This window comes from Gorilla gorilla, chromosome 20, assembly GCF_029281585.2.
Source record: "Gorilla gorilla gorilla isolate KB3781 chromosome 20, NHGRI_mGorGor1-v2.1_pri, whole genome shotgun sequence".
Classification (NCBI taxonomy): domain Eukaryota; kingdom Metazoa; phylum Chordata; class Mammalia; order Primates; family Hominidae; genus Gorilla; species Gorilla gorilla.
In genome coordinates this window covers 49,094,597-49,102,128 of record NC_073244.2, presented here as the reverse complement: position 1 = coordinate 49,102,128, position 7,532 = coordinate 49,094,597, and the positions used below count along the sequence as shown (strand labels likewise).

Here is a 7,532-nt window from a genome sequence, read left to right as displayed (position 1 = left end):
CTGCGCCACGTCGTACACTTACGCTGTTATGTCTTGACGCACGGAGCTTGTCTGCGCCGGCCAGGTGAGTGGGCGGCCTCACCGGGAACCGCTCGCAGCTTTTGGGTTGCCGCATCGAAAAAGTAGCTCTTATATGGTGCTGGGAATACCGGTGTCCTGGCTGGGGCTCGGTGCTGACAGGAAAGGGACGGTGCTTTAGGCTAATTACTTATGGAAGTCGGCCTTGCGCTTGCGGAGGGGTGTCGGCACCGTCACTTTGGTTCTGGCAGTGGCGGGGGTGTGGTGCTGCTAGTTGTGTTCCTCCGCACCGAATTTATGAGTGTGCCCCTGGAGCCCCTGCCGCGGACAAAATCGGCACCGTCACTTTGGGATAGGGAGGCTAGAAGGAGGCGGATGTTACTAGTAGTGTTCCTCCGCCTGGACGTGTGCGTGTGCGCTTGTGCGGCCGCGGGGTGGGCTCACCTGCCGCCTGTTAATGCTCCTAGCCCTTGGAGCCTCCCGTGCCGCAGTACTCCTCGTGTGACACGCACATCATTAAGCCAGCTGAGAATCGTGCGGTTACAGCTGCTGCAGTTTCTTTGCAGAGTAAGAGGCTCTTTTTGAAGTTTCCCTGATGGTGAGGCTTTACCCCTGGAAGTGTCTTAGGAAGAAGACCACTGTTAAAGATGTCCTATTCTAGCTTGACAGCCCTGTGGGGAAGACTAATCCCTTTCTAGAGGTTGGTGTTATCCTAAATTGTTTCGTCTGCTCCGAGAGCTCTGATGTTCTATGATGCTTATTTCTTTTCTCGGTTTTGCGTTTTCCAAGAGAGGCACCCAGAGGAAAAGAATATCGCACTTCTGAAAGTCTTGTGTGAAGTTCCTATTTTCTTTCTAACCTCAAATTTCTTCCTTTCGGAAACGTTTTCTACCTCCAGCAACATCTTCCTAAGGAAGAACCAGCCATGCTAGTGACTGGTCCTTAGGCACCCCATAAATGATGCTGCGGGGATGGGATCATCAGTTTAGCTCTACTCCCCAGCCACACTACACCTCTCCTTTCCACCCAATGATACAGCAGTCCTTTCTGGTCTAAGATTTTTTTGTTTGTTTGTTTGTTTTTTGAGACGGAGTCTCGCTGTGTCGCCCTGGCTGGAGTGCGGTGGTGCGGTCTCGGCTCACTGCAAGCTCCGCCTCCCGGGTTCACGCCATTCTCCTGCCTAAGCCTCCCGAGTAGCTGGGACTACAGGCGCCCGCCACCACGCTCGGCTAATTTTTTGTGTTTTTAGTAGAGACGAGGTTTCACCGTGTTAGCCAGGATGGTCTCGATCTCCTGACCTCGTGATCCACCCGCCTGGGCCTCCCAAAGTGCTGGGATTACAGGCGTGAGCCACCGCGCCTGGTCTGGTCTAAGGTTTTGATGAAAAATAACTGTACTTTCTGGGGGAAATTTGAAGACTTTTAAAATTTTAACTTTATTGTGGATGTTTTCAAGCAGGCTAAAGAATAATACGAACCCCAACATGTTCAACACCTAGCTGTAATTAAAAACATTTGTAAATATCTTTGTATCAATCCATCCCCGTTTTTTCCTATAGTATTTCAAAATTGTATTTTATCCTCTTATAAGCATATATTACCAAAAAGGACATTATATTTTAAAATAACCATGATGCTGTTATACCAACATAAAAAAAAACTAACAATAAGTTTAAAACAATAAATTTGTTTCTTATGTTGGTGTAACAGCGTGGTGGTTATTTCATAATCTTGTATACCCCCATATTCAAATTTTCCCAATTATTTGAAAGACATATTTTTACAATAGGTGTGTTCAAATCTGGATCCAGATAGAGTCCACACATTGCATTTGGTGGCCAAACCTGTTAAACTTACTTAATGCATGATAGTTTCCCTCCTGTGTTTTGTTTTGGTTTGTTTTAATTGGTGCTGTTGATTTGTAGAAAAACTAGATCATCTGTCCCGTAGAATATTCTGTATACTGCTTTTAGCTAATTGCTTCTTTGTACTGTCTTACAGTTTGTTTTCCGTTCCTTCATATTTCTGTAAACAGGCAGTTAGATCTAGAGGTTTGATGGAATTTGGATCAGATTTTCCCTAAATCACCTTTAATTCATAGTTGGTGCTGTGTACTTCCTGTTACATCACATCATGAGGCCCTTACAGTCTGATGTCCCACTTTCAGTGATGTCATATTGATGTGTTTAAATGCTGTCCATTTAATCCTTTCCTTTTTTTCACCTAAAGCATGCATTCTCAATGAGGGTGGAGGATATCACCTTCCAAGTGGGTGAAACTTGGTTTTTGAGAAGGAAGAGGACAAAAACTCATAGGTATTACAATGATCTGTGGTCCTCCAAAGGGCCACAGTACATAAACATATGTACAGTATATCTATGGTAATAAAATTTCATAAGAGTGGTGGCTATTAGAGAAAAGTATCTAAAAAGGTTCCTAGGGATGTGACCGTGAAAAATTTTAGAAGGATTGAGAAGCACTGACCTAAAGGTTATAACGTCCACTTATGATTGATACCAAGATCCATTCTTTATTTTTTTTTTCCTCACTCTGTCGCCCAGGCTGGAGTGTAGTGGTGCGATCTCGGCTCACTGCAGCATCCACCTCCCGGGTTCAAAAGGTTCTTCTGCCTCAACCTCCCGAGTAGCTGGGATTACAGGCATGTGCCACCACACCTGGCTAATTTTTGTATTTTTAGTAGAGACGGGGTTTCACCATGTTGCCCAGGCTGGTCTGCAACTCCTGACCTCGAGTAATCCACCCACCTCAGCTTCCCAAAGTGCTGGGATTACAAGTGTGAGGCACCGCGCCCGGCCCATTATTTCATTAACGGTTATATATGGTGATTAAAAACAAAATTCTCTCAATTCCTCCTGTATTCATTAGTTATAGTTCTTCTATATATAAGAACTTTTTTTCATCAAGTATTTGGTTATCTTAAAATACCGTTCATGGCTGTGCGTGGTGGCTCACGCCTGTAATCCCAACACTTTGGGAGGCCGAGGCAGGCGAATCACCTGAGGTCGGGAGTTCGAGGCCAGCCTGACCAACATGGAGAAACCCCGTCTATACTAAAAATACAAAATTAGCCGGGCATGGTGGCACATTACTGTAATCCCAGCTACTTGGGAGGCTGAGGCAGGAGAATCATTTGAACCCGGGAGGCCGAGGTTGCAGTGAGCTGAGATTGCGCCATTGCACTACAGCCTGGGCAACAAGAGTGAAACTCCATCTCAAGATAAATAAATAAATACAGTTCATATGGAAAGGCAGAGTAATTGATTTGATTCTTTCCCTTTATATATTTTCAGAGAAATGAGTTGGTGCCCTACAGCCTTCTAAGGAGTCCCAAAAGTGAATGTCTGTTTTGAATACCGTATGTTTCGAACTATTGTGATCATTATTCTTTTTTATATCAAACTGCTCTTTTTTAAGCCAGTGGTAGTCCTTTCCAGGCAGTTCTGTGTCTTTCTGTCATGATTCTAGTAGAGTTGATAGCTTATTTGCTTTCTGGCAGAACAAATGATCCCAAGATCAACTTCTACATTTCCTGTGCCAGGCCTGAAATGAGCCATTTCTCTAAGGAGTTCTGATTCCTCTTGTGGTATACAGTGTACAGTGACCACTGTCTGGGCATTAGAGTTTCTCATTGCCATAAGGCTGTCATTTATTCTAGGCCATTTCAGGGAACAAAGCTAATAACTTGTTTTTAAAGTATAAATCATGAATCATGAATTTATAATAATAGTTCAGACAAATTACAGAGTATTTTCTTGTTTGATTTTATACTTGTATCTGTTTTATGCTAACAATCTTGGTTGCTAAAACATTAATATAATTTACGTTCTTTATTCTAAAATATAATCGAAAACAACAGTAACTGTCACTACTGTTAAGATAGATAATGCATTTTAGATTTCTTTTGGTTTTTATGTTTTGCTATATTTAAGGTTCATGGATTACATTTGGTTATGCCTCTTTAGTCTCTTAATTAAAAATCAGTACTCACATAGCATTGGTTTTTTAAAATTTTTATTTTGATATAATATTATACTTACAGAGAAGTTGCAAAAATAATAGAAAAAACTGCCCTATGTCCTTACATATTTACCAGTTTTTAACATTTTGCTTTTTTGTTTGCTAATTCTCTCTACATATATACTTCTGAATTACTTGATAGTAATTTTCAGACATCATTTTCCTTTATCTATAATTACATTAGTGTATTTTCTGAGCACAGGGGACTATAACTATAGTTCATTTATTAAAATGAAGAAATGTAGCAGAGATGTAATAATTGTGTAATCCAGAGTTCATAGAAAAATTTCACCAATTGTTACAATTTTGTCCTTATAGCTTTTTTTTTTTCTTCTTTTTTTTTGAAACGGAGCCTCACTCTATCCCCCAGGCTGGAGTGCAGTGGCGAGATCTTGGCTCACTGCAAGCTCCGCCTCCTGGGTTCACGCCATTCTCCTGCCTCAGCCTCCCAAGTAGATGGGACTACAGGTGCCCACCACCACGCCCAGCTAATGTTTTGTATTTTTTTTTTTTTTTTAGTAGAGACAGGGTTTCACTGTGTTAGCCAGGATGGTCTTGATCTCCTGACCTCGTGATCTACCCACCTTGGCCTCCTGAAGTGCTGGGATTACAGGCATGAGCCACCGCGCCCAGCTCCTTATAGCATTTTTTGCCCCTTATCTGGCGTCCAATCCAAAATCATATCTAGGATCAAACATTTAATTAAAACATCTCTTTAGTCTCTTTTAATTGAAAACAATTCCTGGACTTTTCTTTGATCCTTTGTGATCCTGACTTTTTTGAAAACTACAGGCCTGTTATTTTGTAGATTGTTCCTCAGTTTATATGTGTTTGATGTTTCCTCGTGATTCAATTCAAGTGTGCTTTTTTTTTTTTTTGAGATGGAGTCTTGCTCTGTTGCCCAGGCTGGAGTGCAGTGGCGCGATCTAGGCTCACTGTAACCTCCGACTCCCGGGTTCAAGCAATTCTTTGCCTCAGCCTCCCAAGTAGCTGGGATTACAGGTGCCCGCCACCACACCTGGCTAATTTTTGCATTTTTTTGTAGGAATACTACTTCAGTTCATTGGCCAGCACCTTCAGTTAGTTGCTTTTTGTATTATGTCCAGATCTAATAGGTGTATCTTCAAGGAACTTAGTCCAGTAGGATCTTAATGATATTGGATTCAGAAGTCTTCTCAGTTTAGTTTCAATTTGAATTTCTGTTATTTAAATGAGGATGAACATTTTACATGTTGAATGACCATTGACTGTTTTTTTTATGCATTGTCTGTTGTCCATTTAAGATAATGATTTTTTTGTCTTTCTCTTGATTGTTTTCCCTCGATTTTTAAAATACAGCTCTTTGGATTTTAGGACTCTCTGTTTTTTATTTAAGTTGTGCATATTTTCTCCCATTTTGTCATTTGTCTGTGTATTCTTTTAGGCAATTTTTAAATGTAGGAGCATTTATTCATATGATTGTGAGACACAGAATTTTCCCCTCTGAAGTTAAGAAGGAACAGTCTGTTTTTCCTTCTAGCATTTTTATGATTTTTTTTTTTTTTTTGAGACGGAGTTTTGCTCTTGTCGCCCAGGCTGAAGTGCAGTGGCATGATCTCGGATCACTGCAACCTCTGCCTACTGGGTTCAAACGATTCTCCTGCCTTAGCCTCCCAAGCAGCTGGGACCACAAGCACCCGCCACCACACCCAGCTAATTTTTGTATTTTTAGTAGAGATGGGGTTTTACCACATTGGCCAGGCTGACCGTGAACTGCTGACCTCAGGTGATCCACCTGCCTCAGCCTCCCAAAGTGCTGGGATTACAGGCATGAGCCACCACTCCCTGCCAATTTCATTTTTTAATATTTAGATATCTTATATATTTGGAGTTAATTTGGGTATGTGTTATAAAATGGGGTTCCAATTTTACCTTTCTCCAATAACATTTACTGAATAATCCACCTTTCCCCAGAGATCAGAGATTCTATTCAGTTACATTAATCTTTTCTTTCTATTCATATGCAGTATCCAACTTTTTAAAAATAAAATTTCAACTTTTATTTTAGATTCAGGGGGTACATGTGCAGGTTTGTTATATGGTGTATTGTGTGATGCCGAGGTTTGGGGTATGATCCAGTCACCCAGGTAGTGAGCAGGATACCTGATAGGTAGGTAGGTTTGCTCCTTTGCCCTCCTCCTTCTCTCCGTGCTCTAGTAGTTGCCAGTGTCCATGTTCTCATCTTTATGTTCAGGTGTACCCAGTGCTTAGCTTCCAGTTATAAAGGACATGTGGTATTTGGTTTTGTTTCTGTGTTAATTCACTTAGGATAATGGCCTCTAGCCACATCTGTGTTGCTGCAGAGGATATGATTTTGTTCCTTTTTACAGTATCCAACATTTTAATGATAGGAGTGGTATTTTGAAATCTCTGCTCTCTTTATTATCAGGCATTTTTTCCCAATTCTTGCTTTTTAATTTTCTTGCTTGTTGAATTTAAATTGAATGTATCTGCTTTCATACTTGTACTTTTATTGGAGTCATATTTAATTTGTATATCATATGTCAAATATCCTATTAACTTGCAGAGATTAATATCTTTATATCATTTTATATATATTATTTTAACCCATGGGATTTTTTTTTTTTTTTTTTTTTTTGAGATGGAGTCTCGCTCTGTCACCCAGGCTGGAGTGCAGTGGCACGATCTTGGGTCACTGCAGCCTCCACCTCCCGCGTACAAGTGATTCTTCTGCCTTAGCCTCCCAAGTAGCTGGGACTACAGGCATGCGCCACCATGCCTGGCTAATTTTTGTATTTTTTAGTAGCCATGTTGGTCAGGCTGGTCTTGAACTCCTGACCTCAAGTGATCTGCCTGCCTCGGCCTCCCTGGGATTACAGGCGTGAGCCACTGCGTGCAGCCAACCCATGTATTCTTAATGACAATGATATTGCCTCAAAGGAGGTGAAAATTGGTTAGCGGGGAGGACAAAATCTTAGTACAATGGCTTGTGGTGCTTCAAAGCTCAACTATACCCAACAAAATCTTACTTAAATTATTTACCTGCTCTCTTGCTGGGTTTTCTTGGTATCACACAAACAGCATTGATGTTAAGTTCATGGATTATACATGTATGCAAGATCAATGCTACCAAAAAAAAAAAAAGATCAGTGCTACACAACTATGGCAAGTAGGTGGCTGTAGTTGGAGAACTTGCTCAATCTTGAAGTCATATTGCAAAGCACCTCACTTAGTGTTTGGGTCCAGGAGGATGGTGGGGGGCTCCCTGGGCATGCCTCTGTTCTACTGTGGAGGAGGAGATGCCATGGGAAAGTAACAGCACCTAGGGTCCTGTTCAACATGGACATTAAGGAAAGGTCTGCCTGAAGCCCTTCTGCAGTAGCTGGCTTCCACTGGGTTTGTGGAAGAACTGAGATTTTTTCCAAATTCCCAAAAGAGGAGAAGTAAAGGTAGTTCTAAGTAGTTTATTTTGTGGGC

At 41.4% G+C, this 7,532-nt stretch overlaps 1 protein-coding gene across 1 annotated transcript in view; it reads left to right on the top strand.

Moving 5' to 3' along the window:
• Nucleotides 1-12: 12 nt before the first annotated feature.
• The window catches only part of ZNF571 (zinc finger protein 571), a 29,650-nt gene continuing 22,130 nt past the window's right edge, over nucleotides 13-7,532 (top strand). The window contains exon 1 of the mRNA XM_055369228.2: nucleotides 13-64. The gene's annotated coding sequence lies outside the window, so the exon portion shown is untranslated. The remainder of the gene's footprint in view (nucleotides 65-7,532) is intronic.